This window comes from Mandrillus leucophaeus, unplaced genomic scaffold (assembly GCF_000951045.1).
Source record: "Mandrillus leucophaeus isolate KB7577 unplaced genomic scaffold, Mleu.le_1.0 Scaffold499, whole genome shotgun sequence".
Classification (NCBI taxonomy): domain Eukaryota; kingdom Metazoa; phylum Chordata; class Mammalia; order Primates; family Cercopithecidae; genus Mandrillus; species Mandrillus leucophaeus.
Genome location: NW_012105353.1, coordinates 406,975 through 421,612, shown reverse-complemented (window position 1 = coordinate 421,612; position 14,638 = coordinate 406,975). Strand labels below are relative to the sequence as shown.

At 37.8% G+C, this 14,638-nt stretch overlaps 1 protein-coding gene across 1 annotated transcript in view; it reads right to left on the bottom strand.

The window, feature by feature from the left end:
* The window catches only part of RPS6KA3 (ribosomal protein S6 kinase, 90kDa, polypeptide 3), a 114,232-nt gene extending 100,022 nt beyond the window's left edge, over nt 1–14,210 (bottom strand). The window contains exon 1 of the mRNA XM_011995781.1: nt 14,033–14,210. The gene's annotated coding sequence lies outside the window, so the exon portion shown is untranslated. The remainder of the gene's footprint in view (nt 1–14,032) is intronic.
* Between the last annotated feature and the right edge of the window lie 428 nt (nt 14,211–14,638).

Below are 14,638 nucleotides of genomic sequence, written 5' to 3'. Positions count from 1 at the left end.
TTCAGCCATTATTTCTTCAGGTCCACTTTCTTTTCCCCCTTTCTGGGACTCTGATGACATAAATGTTAAATCTTTTGTTAATGTTTACCAGGCCTTTGAGGCTCTGTTCATTTTCCAGTTTTTCTTTATTTTTCATTTCTACTGCTTTATCTCCAATGTTATTCTTTCCTGTCATCTCCATTCTTCTATCTAGCCCATGTAGTAAGTTTATTACAGTTACTGTATTTTTCAGTCCTAAAATTTCTATTTGGTTCTTCCTTATAGCTTCCATTTCTTTCCTGAGACGAATTTCTCATTTGTTTCGAGTGTGTTTGTGATTGCTCACTGAGGCATTTTTGTGATGGCTGCTTTAAAATTCTGGTCTGATAATTACAACATATGAATTATCACAGTGCTGATGTCTGTTGACTGTCTTTTCTCATTCATGTTGCAATTTTCCTGGTTTTTGGTGTAGGTGATTTTTTACTGTCTAATGAATATTTGGAGATTATAGGACTCTTTCCTATTTAATCTTTTTTTTTTTTTTTTTTTTTTTTCTGAAGCAGGCAGTCCTCCTGTTGAGGTGGAGTGTGAGGAGGGTGAGTGTGTATGTTCAGCTTCCCTCTGGGCCCTACCAACATCACCCAGGCAAAAGTGGAGCAATGACTCACACTGTTTTGTTGCAGATGGGTGGGATGGAAGTTCAGCTCCACTATTAGTCCCAACGAAAGTAGGGCACCAACCTGTATCACCTCATTGCCTCTGAGTAGGGGTGTAAGCTCACCTCCCTGCTGGGCCCTGATGATGACAGGGAGGAGGAAAGCAGAGGGCTGACTCATACTTCTTTGTTGCTGCACTATAAAGCCAAAAGCTCAGCTCCCCAAAGGACCCAGCTAACAACAGGGGAGGGTAGAGGAGGAAGCAGAATGCCAACTAGCCCTGCCACCCATCACTTGCCAGATGGGAGTGAAGGCTCAGTTCTCCACTGGGCCCCACTGACATTAGTGGAGGTAAGATGTGTTGAGAATCCTAACTCCAACCTTCTTGTTCTGCCTATTGATATCAGGTGAGTGTAGAGTATGGATTAGCCCTGGCTCACGTCACCTTGTTAAGCGTCACTGCTTCTGGGTCAGGGTGGAGGCTCAATTTGCTGCTAGACCCCACCCTGGCAAGAGCACAACTTCCTTCTGCTGGAAGAGGAATGAGGGAAAACCCTTCCTGCCTGGTCTGCCAAAACCACCCAGCAGGGGGAACCAAAGTGCTGTCTGCTTTTGCTGGGCAAAGAAATGGGCACTTAGGTCTCTGATATCCCCAGCCCACACCACTGGGTTGGGGAGTGAGAGCACTGTTATTTGCTTCTTTGGGGTGAGGTGGGGTTTTTCTGATGGTATTTGGCCAGGGTAGGGTGAGTATTGTCAAAAAGGTTCAGTCTTATTTGGCTACCTTTCCCCTAGTTGTTTGTCTAAAGGAAACGATCTTTTTCTCAGAGCTCTTTTTGTCTGTGACTGTTGGCAGTTCTAGTTTGGAGGCTTTCATAGCACCCTGTCTAGGATATATGGGAGGCGACAGGAAGAACACAAATAGTGAATTCCCTGAATTTTCTTGAGTCCCAAGGTCTGCAGGCTGTTTGCCTTCTTTTTCCACCTTTAGAACGTTCCTGTGCTTGTTTGTTGTGTTATATCTAAGGTGTTTTAGCTGTAAGGGAGGATCAAGGAGGAATAGGGGTCCTCTATCTTGGCAGAACCAGAAGTATCCTCCAAGTGATTAATTTTTATGTTGAAAATAACATTTATTTTCTAATTTTCCACATTATGGTTGAAAATGTACTACAGAAAACTGCTGTAACATTATAGATCATAATTTCCTCCCAAAGATCCAATTACATCTGCTTATATTATTCTTTACTAATTTACCTTGTTTCATGCTATTAAACTTCCTGCCCACCCCAGTACTTTTATTAATGTTCCAAAAGAAAATAATTGCATTTAATTCATTTTCACCTAGTAGTATACTATACATACTCAGAAAAGCTTGCAGGGGAGGCGGGGTGGTAGGCAGGAGATAGCTTTAAAACTCATTTATGAGCTCTTCTTTTTATTAATCCAAGGCAAAACTTATTTTTAATTTGCCTATGACATTTCTCTAAGGATTACTTAATATGAACATCCATTTTGATAATTATTACTCTTGAATTAAACCAATAGCCAGCAAGAACTTGAAGGAAAAGAGGCAAATAAGGTTTTGTTTTATTTGCATTTTTACTTCTTCAAATAACATACCTATATGTGTTACTTCACTTGAGATGGACTCCTGAATTCATTTATCTGTTGACTTTTATTTAATTTCAGAGATTCTAGGCCTACTGTTTTTCTATTATTAAGATTAGTAATTAATCTTCAATTAACACCTGCACTTTTGCTTTAAATAAGAAACTATAGACTAGTTCAGGCCGAGGAGACTCTAAGGAAAAATATCACTGCCCCAATCTTTTCTTTCTGTAACTTTCTTTTTTAAGTTCTATAATCAATATTTAACTCTTTGTTGTGTTCCTCTAGGAATTCCACTCTGGCTGAGAGAAGGGGTGCCTTGGTGAGAGGTATCCTAAGGCACTTTGATAGAACCTAGAGCTCTATTAACCCAGTTGGAAAACCACTATTTTAAGAAAAGCCTTGTATTTATCAAATCTAAAAAGAAAGAAAATATCTTAAAACCACGTATTGAAACTAAGTTTTCTAAGAAATACATATACAAGAAACTTCCATATCAGCATTAGAGCAAAAGCCAACTGAAGTCTCTAAAACAGTAACAAAATAAGCACATGAATTATGTATACAAATGGACAAGAAGCACATGAAAAGATCCTTAACATCATTAGTCATTAGAGAAATGCAAATCAAAACCACAATGAGATACCACTTCACACCCACTAGGATGGTTATAGTAAAAAAGACAGTAAGTGATGGTAAGGATGTGGAAAAGCTGGAACTCTCATACACTGCTGATGGGAATGTAAAATGGTACAGGCCAGTTGGAAAAGGCTGGCAGTACCTCAAAAAGCTAAACATAGACTTACCATATGACTCAGCAATTCTACTCCTAGGTATATATCCAAGAAAAATGGAAACATATGTTCACATAAAAACTTAATACGAATGTTCACAGCAGCATTATTCATAATAGACAAAAAGTAGAAACAATTTCCAATGTCCATCAACTGATAAATGGACAAACTGTGGTATATCCATACAATAGATTATTCAGCCACATAAAAGAATGAAGTCTTGCTACATGCTATAACATGTATGAATCTTGAAACATGTAAGAACCTTGAAAACAGACACAAAGTCCACATACTGTAGGACTCCATTAATATGAAATGTCCAGAATAGGTGAATCTAGAGACAGAAAATAGATTAGTGATTGCCAGGGACTGGGAGAATGGAGGAAATGGGGAGTGACTGCTAACGTGTATGAAATTTCTTTTTGGGGTGATGAAACTGTTCTAGGAAATAGATAGTGGTGATGGCTGCACAACCTTGGGAATATAGTAAAAGCCACTGAATTATATACAAGGGTGAATTTTATAGTATGTAAATTTCTCAATTAAAAAAGGAATTAGGCTGGGTACAGCGGCTCATGCCTGTAATTCCAGCATTTTGGGAGGCCAAGGCGGGCGGATCACCTGAGGCCAGAAGTTCGAGACCAGCCTGGCCAACATGGCAAAACCCTGTCTCTACTAAAAAAAAATTAGCCGGGCGTGGTGGTGGGCACCTGTAATCCCAGCTACGTGGGAGGCTGCGGCAGGAGAATCACGAACCTGGGAGGCAGAGGTTGCAGTGAGCCGAGATCGCAACACCGCACACTCCAGCCTAGGCAGTAAGAGGAAAATTTCGTCTCCAAAAAAAAAAAAAAAAAAAAAGGAATTAGGCTGGATGCGGTGGCTCGTGCCTTTAATCTCATTACTTTGGGAGGCAAAGGCAGATGGATCACCTGAGGTCAGGAGTTCGAGACCAGCCTGGCCAACATGGAGAAACTCCATTTCTACCAAAAATATAAGAATTAGCCAGGAATGGTGGTGGGTGCCTGTAGTCCCAGCTACTTGGGAGGCTGAGGCAAGAGAATAACTTGAACCCAGGAGGCAGAGGTTGCAGTGAGCCGAGATTGCGCCACTGCACTACAGCCTGGGTGACAGAATACATACATATACAAGGAACTTCCGTATCAGCATTAGAGCAAAAGCTCTGGGTGATAGAGTGAGAAAAGAATTAATTAGGGCTATTTGACCTGACACTCTAAGAAAAAAACAAAACAAAACAAAAAAAACCAATTGCATAACTTTCCTTTTAAATTTCCTTTTCTTATATGATAGTAAGATAATTGTTAACCTTTCTGGGTTGAGCCAAATTCTGTTTTCTAGCACTTTGAGGGAACATCAAGTAGATTTTTCTGAAAAGAGGATGCAAAGATAGAGAGGTAATGATTTAATAAGCTGCAATCAAAGAACAGAACACATTTACTCAGGCATACACCTAGGGGCTTCTGTAAAGAGAGGTGTTAAGTAATGTCTAGGCGGCATCCCTCCCCCCTTTTTCCAAGTACTGTAATTTTTGTATCAAACGTTAGACATTTTATTTGTAAGACAGCTCATTAGAAATCTCAAATAATCTTCCCATACAATGTCATAAATGCGGTTTTTCAAGCCAACTCACAAAAACCTGTTTAATCCACTGTATTTGGAAACTACCATCAACCTCACATGGTTTTACTAACTTTTCTAACTTTACCTATTGACTACTTAAGCACTGTCTCTATTGTGAATAGCATTCCTAGTCCATGCTAGGATCACATCATCTCTACAGGCCTCCTTGGTGAGAAGAGGGCTTCATGCTACATACATACATGTATTTATATATGTGAGAAGTCACCTATCTCTCTAGGTTATTCTCTACATCTCCATAATAGCTACTCATGTAAACTACTTGGATCCTTTTTCCCCGGTAGCAGATTTCATTTAGACTGAGTTACTCACCTGGATGTTCTCAACTCAAACAGGGCTGTGTAGTGAAAAGTCAATAGAATTTGCAATCTGTGAGACTTGGGTTTGAATTCTGGCTCCTTCAGTTACTAGCTGTGCAACCATGAGCACGTTATTTAACCCTTCTAGGCTTCAGTTTCCTCATCTGTAAGTTGACGATAATTATGTATACTTCATTCAAGTTGATATACACAAAGTGACTTATCAAGGGGAGCATTCAATAGACGTGAACTTCCTTCCATCTTCACTTGGGAAAGAGCAGTGATCTCAATGTACCCCTCCACCCTTCGTTTGTAGGTAGGAACATTCTGAAGTTGTTTTTGTAAACTAAGGACTGTATTTTCCAGACTTATAAATTAAGGCTAAGGCAAGACTGTGTATTACTTTGGATTTGAGTACTCTTGACATAGCAAATGAGTGAAAATTAGCAGAGGGTAGAGAAAAAGTAATATTTGAACTTTTGTCCATTGTGGTTCTTTCAGAATTCGTATTTAAGATAGTTTTGATAACATTAAAAAGTTGTATTGATATGTTGTGGATGACAAAATGAATTTTAGTGAAATCAATGTGTTGCACACCCCAACTATGACTTTGTTAACATATCACCTGAAGCAGGTCTGCCTGAACAGGTCTCAATTTTCTTATATAAATAGGGTAGAGCTAAATTGTTCTCTGCTCTAAAATTCTATGCTAAAAAAATTTAAATGCTTTCATATTTCAAGATGCACCAATCCACTTTTTCAGTTTTAACTAGCACAGTACAGTGGATGCAACACAATATTTAAACAAATTACCATACAGTAATTTATTCATCCAATAATATAGAAGATAATTGTGTATTTTTCTACCCAGAGACATTAGTCTTACTGTTTATATCTCTGTCTGTAAGCTCTGTGCACGAGAGGAAACTTATAATTACAACATTTTTTGATATTTAAATTTCCCCCAATGCTTTAGTGTTATCACTTGAATGAGATGTCACAGTAAAACTATTAAAGTTGTAGGAAGAAAAGAATGCTGATTTGTGGGGTATGTACCACCCTAGAGCGTTTATCAGAATCTTCAGGATAGAAAAGGGCAAAACAAACCTGATTAAAAATAATCTGAAAAAGCATGTTAAATATTTGTTTTTAGAAAAGCTTTAGCCTATTAATTTCAAGATATAAATCATACAAGGTAGAAATGAAAAAAATAGTGGTGTAAAAAATGCATTCAATTTGTACTAATACTGTAACTGGGAATTGTACTGTTCATCATGGTAGCCAATAGCCACTGGTGACTATTAGTTAAAATTAAAAAATTCACTTCCACACTAACCACATTTCAAGTGTTCAATAGCCACATATGGGTAGCAGTTACTGTACTAAACACTGCTGATCTAGAAATTTTTTGTGATTTTAAGTAAATCTTTATTACTTTGTATTATTTTCAGATAGATGCCTCTGTTCCTAAATGTGAAGAAATGAAGTAACATTCTAGATAGCTGAGGTTTTTGCTATAGGTTTTACAAGATTTCTGAAGTGAAAATTTATCCCAAACCACTGCACTTGAGATGCATTTCAATCTATTAATGTCAAAATGATCTTTTGCTTCAGGCTATCACTTGACATCTGCTTCTAACACATATCAAATGACTGAACCAAGTTTCCTGTAACAAGCTTTGTGGCCCAAAAAATTAGAGCCAAGCTCACAGAAATCTAAATGACCAGGTCAGATTTGAAGATGAGATCATCACCATATGTAAGATTATAAAAATCAATTTATACGGTGGACAAAACTAGTTTTTAAGGTATGTAAGAGACCATAGATATACTAGTTAAGATGGGAAAATCTGATTTAACTTATGCTATGGTTGTAATTCTATTATGACAAGAAATCTAAAAGTGCTTTTAGATTTATACCTAAGTGTAGAGTAACAAATATTTAGGAAACTAGTACTATTTTATGAGAACAACAGAAAAGGACTCACAATGTGGAGAGCTGACTCCAGGCAGGGCAGTAAGCTAGCTTTCAATTTAAAGCTGCCTGTTTTTTAGTTCATTTTTAGTTCTACTTTCCAGCTGACATCTTCAAGAGAGGAACTTAAATATGCAGGGCAGGTAATGCCAGTAATTGAGCCGTTCTGTTATGGTATGTAAAACATAAAATCACTATTCATTATTTGGAAATATGCCCAGCAAACACCCCTGACCCCAGAGGTATTTGTACATGATGAGCAGAGACCAGAAAAAGGGTGAGGATGCTATTTTACATTATTTGGAAGCTGTAACTTTTGTATATTACTAATCCTAGATGTCTATTCTCTAGTAAGTGAAAATGAGAAGCAATTAATTTTAACAGGAAAATGGGAGAGAAAAGCAGATTAACAGTGGCATAAAGTGGCATATAAGAAAATTTTTAAACTACAAATATTAGACATAAGTTACAGAAACAGTCAATGTACAAGCCATTTAGTAGGGGCAATTAGCTTGATATTAAGGTAGAATATGACCAATAATTTTCAGAACACCGAATCAAAAGTGTAAATTACTTTTAACTTTTATCTAAATTATTATTACATTTATATTCACTATTAAGATGGAACATTTTTATACAATTTAGAAAGATTTCAATCCAAAATGAAACAAAACTCTTGACAGTTAATGAAAAAACTTCAATACAGTCAATTAAACATAACAGCTCATTTCCAGGCAATACTGGATCACGTTACTGTAGTTATCAGACTTTCCAAAACTGTGTTCTGCAAAGCACTTTGTGTCCACTGAGACTTCAATAGATGGTTCACAAAAAAGGGGTTCTGACATCAAGTCTCAAATGCTGTAGGCCATATCCGTTTTGCGGATTCATTGTATACAACATCTTAAAAGTTCTAAATTATACAGTAAAGACAGGTTAAATCTTATTTAATGCCACATTTCCCCAACTTACTTGATTATGCCACACTATCTTGTTTTTTGGAGAGGGGTGATTCTTGAGGCATGGATACACCTTTTAACATCATATCTCCAGAGACTTTTCAGCTTGAAAAATACTATATATACTATTTAGAGTTCTGTAAGAACCAATACCACATTACAGGCAAAATCTAAAGGACTACATTTATAGACAGGAAAACCCAGTTACCTTATAGCATTTCCAAATAACTATAACAAATGTATGTATAGCAATGGGGAAGGAGGTGTGACATATTAATTTCTTTCCCTAAAAATTAACAGAACGGATTCATCCTAAAACATAAAAAGGTGTGCACATTGTGTGTCGGTATGCTTTACAAAGAAAGTTAAAATTCTACCTATTGATGCTATAAACTGACTTTAACCATTTCTTCAGGGACACATTACCTTCAAGAGGTAAACATACAGGATACACTATATTTCACTGATTAAAAGATACAATCAAGTGTAAGATATACTATTATTTTATATATTAAGGAAAAACATGCTGCTAATTAAACTATGACATGCCATGGATTGTGAGACATCTTCCAATCTGAGCAATGTTAAAAATGTGAACAAACTTTCCTTTCTTCCTTCTTCCACATATATTCTTCACAATGCTGTTTTTTCCCTTTAAAGGCAATATTGAGGAAGGGATCAATGCAAAAAGGACAAGATTCAAGAGATTTCTGTTCCCCTTGCCCTTTCAATTACATTCAGATATTACCATGACTATTTAAACTGATCGATCAAATAAATCACTTTTAATTGTTTTGCTGGATTCTAAAAAATTACCCCAGAGGAAAAACAAACTCAGACAGTTCTTTAAGAGGGACGATTCATTGTAACTGTTGTTTATTAAAAACTTAAACCATGTACTGAACCAAGTACTTTACATACATTATCATTTCATTTAATTCTCACCAAAACTCTATGAGGTAGACATTATTTTCATCCCTATTTTACAAATTAGGATGTTGAAGTATAGAGATATTAAATATAACTTGCATAAAGTTACAAAGTTATTAAGTGACAGAGCCAGGACTCAAACACAGGTCTTTATGGCTCCAGAGCTTATGTTCTTTAACACTTTGCTATTAATCCAAATAACCCCACAAAGTCCCTTCTAAGTTTTAAGAATGAGCAAAAACCAAAATACTTAATTACCAGTAACTAATGCATTTGCTTAAAACAGGCCACATGACAAAAAGACAAATATTGCATGTTCTTACTCACATGTGGGGCTCATGGGTAGGGAGTTTCTACTCAGAATGAGAGTTACTAGAGGATAGGACGAGTGTGGGGGGTTACAGAGGGGGTAGGGGTGAAGAAAGGTTGGTTAATAGGCACAGTACAAACATACAACTGGATAGAAGGAATAAGTTCTAACAATGGATAGCAGAGTGGAGTAGGGTGACCATAGTTAATAACAATGTATTATATATTTCAGAATAGTTAGAAGAGAAGATTTGAAATGTTCCCAACACATAGAAATGATTAATGGATACCCCAAATACCCTGATGTGATCATTACACATTCTATGCATGGAACAAAATATCACATGACCCCATAAAAATGTACAAATATTATTTATCAATTAAAAAGTAAAAATTTTGGTGTACAGTTTGTTTAACCAAAGAGACAACTTCCTCCTATGTTTCTGTACATTAGGGATTAATAAATATTGGCTTTTAAATTGTACAACTTGGTAAACTGTCAAAAAATAAGTAGGCCAAATGTATTAAAATAATCATTATGTGCTATATGGATACATTTTATCCTGAACCTGTTTTATAAAACACACACACACACACACACACATATTTGTGTTTGTTTTGCTAAATCATGACAAAACTTAATGATTAAACATGGTAGTTTTTACTGAATGATTAAATAGGGTAGTTTTTCTTTGCTTTAATGCTTTTTGGTGTTAAACTGATAAACCAGAATATGTGAGATCTGGTATCTCCAAGTTAATGATACAGGTCACTGTATTAATTCCAAAAGAACACACTGATGGGAGCGGGGTGGAAGGAAGATATCGAATGCTAGGTATTACAATTTAGATACTTGTTTTTTTCTATTTATGTGAATTGGGGAACAGGATGTGTGTATATATATACGTACTTGCACAGCTGCATTCCAATGCTTTAAAATGTGTTACCCACCAAAGCACCTAAACAACTGAGCACTATCACACGCAGGCATTACCAGTGAGACCACCAACATGTCAGTGTGTCATTCATTACAATCTGAACCATTGAGTCTAAAGCACCCATTCTGCACTGGGTCAACAGGCAACTGTGACCTTACCCATCATTCACAGTCTGGCAGATCACATGTCCCTGAGCATTGAACTGTAGAGCAAATCTTGTTAATTATCACAATGGTATGAGTTTCTTAGTAATAAAAATTTTAAAAAACTTTAGGACAATCGTTCTGCAACTCAGACTTCTAGATAAGTGATCTATATTTTTGGTCATTCCATAATTTAGCAAATGTCAAGTCCTTGGTCAGGAGTACACAGTCCAATTATGCCACCCTTCTTATTAAAAATAAGATATACTTATTGTGGTTTCCAGAAATGTTCACTAAAGAGAAGACAAAGTCTGCCTATATTTGTTCCTGTAATTAGATAAAAGTTTTATTAATAAAATTTAAATGCATTCAGCAAGTTTCACATTTTGAATCTACCCCATTACTACAGGACCAAGCTGCCAAAATAAAGCAAAGTTTTCTACATTTTACAAAACTGACATCCTCTATCATAATCACTGAAAACAATGAAGTGTTCAGTAATGTGTCACAGTTACTTGACAGTTGACATGTAACAATACCTGTCCTCTCCTCAGATCTTCACTTAGGGGAAAGAAAAAAACCTGAAAGGTGGTAAAAATAAAACAGGAAAAGGAAAAGAAACAATAAAACATTTTTTTCAAAATCAGTGATTATACTTTAACAGAACATTTTCCCTATAGATAGAATAAGAAATCTACATAATATTGATATAGTAGAAATACTATAAAATCTATGTACTATACTATAGAATACTATATAATCTTTGAGGTTAAAAATGGCTGCACATTCACTAAACATGATCTCCCACACAAAGGCCTCATTTTCTATAATAAAATACTTATATAATTGATATTTTTTGATATTTTTCAGTGCATCATGGGTACCTGTTATTTAAAGGAAGTCGAGGTAGCTATTTTCATACAACACATTGTGTAATACACATTGTATACAACAAATTATATTGTGGCTATTTTATGTAACACATTTCTGTAAAACAAAAATAACCTCCATAGTTTTATTATTTTGAAAACTTCATATTTAGATCTACTATCATTTATACCTACTCTACTGCAGCGGAGAAAAAAGTATCACTCTAGGTCAGGCTTATGATCTAGTAAATGCTGTCTCTGACAGCAGTGGCAAGGGATTTGTAGAACAGAAGAGCCATAATTCCTACCTATCCATTCTCTATACAGTCAAATATTCAAAAGCATATTAGCATCTTTAAGTAACTCACTAAAGAATTCACCTAGACCAGTTAGGAAGCTAGTTTGTTTTTTATCTTGTACCAACCCTTACTTTGCTTACATAGTACTTCCTTTATTATCCTAAATTTGCTTCTTTAAACATTTGGCCTAGTTCTAGCCTATCATGTTCTGACCCACGTTTGAGTTTAACCACAAGGGTTTTTTTGTTTTGAACACCATGAGATTCGTGTGAGGTCTTAAAGCAGGAAGGCCAGTGTAAAGGAACTGAAGAAACTGCCTATGTTTTTACTGAGGCACTGAGGTCTTTTTAAATTGTCCATATTTTAATGAGATTAAAATGATAAAAAACAGAGATAAGATTCATAATCATCCTATTCCTGACTTTCATGATTCATTCAGCAGACATTTATTAAGTCCACAATGTGTAAGTGCCAGGCATTGTGTTGAATGCTGAAGATTGGGGGGGGGGGGGGGCGGTAAAAAAGTCTGCTTTCAAGAGTTCACAGAGTACTAGGGATGAGACCACAAATGTAAACTCCTACACAGACCAATCCTGAAATCTTTTAACCTGGAGAGAAATATTTTGATGTATTTACTCAAGTAAATGATGCTTTAAAAAAACGATATTACTCTGGTAAAATACAATTATTATCTGATAGGAACCTACTGGGGAGGAAACGGCATAATAGTGAAAATATTAGACCTCTGAGTGGAACTTTTCAACCTTTCCCTCACTGTCTTCAATATTTCCAAATTGTATCAGAAGTAATTTACTTGAAATAGCTGAACAAGCAAAGGAAATTAAATATCTAAAGGCAATTTGTTAGAATTTAGTTTTAATAAATCTTGGCTACATTGGCTCTGTTTGACATATCTTATGCCAGAATAGCAAGAAAATTCTTTGAAAATAGCAAATTGTGGAATCCTATCTGTCAAGTTCTGGAAAACATGACAGTAACTGAAATAACAAGGCTTTACCAAATGAGACCTCTTATAATACTCTATTTGTTTTTGGAAAATAGATGACCTCTAACTACTGGCTTATTTATACCCCGAATTTTTCCACAAAAGATTTGGAACAGCTACCCTGATATAAAACAAAGCACATGAATTGTATCCACCTGGCTTTGAATTATGGCTCTGCCATTTACTATTTATAATCGTTGTACCTTTCAGCTTCTGAGATTTTGTTTCCTAATCTATAACAATGGGGACCATAATCCTACCCTGCTGGGTCATAGGAAGGATAAAATGAAATAGTAATGTAGTACAGTACCTGGCATATAGTTGGTGCTAAATAAATATCAGTTTTGTGCTTCCTTATCCAAATGCATTCTAGATAGAAAAAGGATAAGGTGGAGTTTTAAATGACATTGTTTTCCTATCACATCGATAAATGCCAAGCAGAAATGTGGACTGATCTTGAGTTGCAATTATTAATGTTTGTATGTAAAAGGCTCAAAGCAAATTTAATTTCTTTCCACAAGTTCAGTACTTTGAGAATATTTTATTAACCTTTTAGCTATATTATTTAATGCAAAAAATTTTCCGGGGAAAAATATGAAAAGAGCTCTTGCATGCTGTTTTTCACACTACCCATCCAAAGGATGATTAAACATCATAAATTTGGCTTTTTTAAATAAAAGATTCATAGTATTAGTCTGGTTAACAATTTTAAATAAAGTTCTTGTGATTCTGTCAGTCTTAAAAACATGATTTCCTTTCTTTCTTTCATTTTCTTTCAACATATATCAATGTCTTTTCCATTGAAGAGCAGCATTTAGTTCAGGTTTTACAAGTATGATCCAAGTCGCAAAATACTAAGCACCAATCATAAGCACTATTACAACTCTGCGTGCGTTAAGGAGAACAAGCAAAATTTTTATACAGCAGTGGAGGTGACTGGGGGAAAAAAGTGAAAAGCGATTTGAACTGATCCCCCGCCCTCTCCATTACACTGGAGAATGCAAGTGTCCCGCATCTCAGATCAAACTGAGCCTCGGTTTTACTGACGTAACCAGTAACCCTATCTACCTCTCACACTGCGGAGGCCGGCAGGGCAGCGGCTGCCGCCAAGCACACCACTCATCAGAGCCTGCCCCATTCCACCCCCGCGTTTCAGTCATGCTTTCCAGAAATGGGGTCACTCACTCAGTAACTATTACACACACGCAGCCTATCATCCTGTAATCCCCCAAAGTCCGCTGCGGGGAGAGAAGGCAGCAAAAAGTCAAGAAGGAAGAATCACAGACGCGCCACCATCAGGAATTGATTTTCCACTCCGGAGAGGAGCGGTGATACCTTGGAATGGGTCTTGTCTGGATTATTTTCGCAGACCCCGAGTTGTTCTGGGACAGGGGCGGTTCAGAAAAGCTCGGTGGAGTGATGCGCCCGGGGAAATTCTGTTTTGCCCTGTTTGGGTATACTGTTTGGGTTTTGGGCACTGGGGTGGGTGTCTCAGGGACGGCCACCAGACCCCGGGCGAGGAAAACCAGAAAGCCCTTTACGGCGGCCGCTGATCTCCTTGAGTATCACCCTCTCACCTTCACGGACAGGAAACTCAAGTTAAACTCGCAGGGACGGGGGTCTAGCTCTGCGACCTCAGAAACGAAGGGGGTAGGGGACCTTAGGCTTCCATTTTCTTCGCAGCAGCAGCAGCAACAGCTGCGGCAGACGGAGGGAAGGCAAAACGCTGCACCCCCTACCCGAAACCCCCCACAGGTCGCCGCCGTCCGTGCCCCGCGCGCTGGTCTCCCCGCAGCAGCCCCTGCCTCAGCCGGACTCGACAGTCCCTGCTCCCCGGTGAACCCGATCCCTACTCCTCCCTCAACTCCCGAAGTCGCCAAGGTCCGGGAAAGCCCCCGACCTGGCTGGGCCAAACTTCCCAACTCCCCGCCGGCCCCCGCTCCGCCTCCCGCTTCCCCCACGCAAAGTTGATTAAAATTGGCTTCTTGCAAAGCCCCAGCGCCCACTCCAAACCCCACGCGCCACACACTGGCAGCCCCCCGAGCGAAGGAAGGAGGTGAAGGTGCGGGTGGGAGGAACAGACAGACGGGCAAACAGACCCAGCCCAACAACCCAAACCAAAACCCTGAACCCGGGGGGAAGACGCGAGCGGGATCAGAACGGGCCGAGTGGCCAGCTCCGGGGAGCGAAGCGAGCCGGCGGGGGCGCGGGGAGG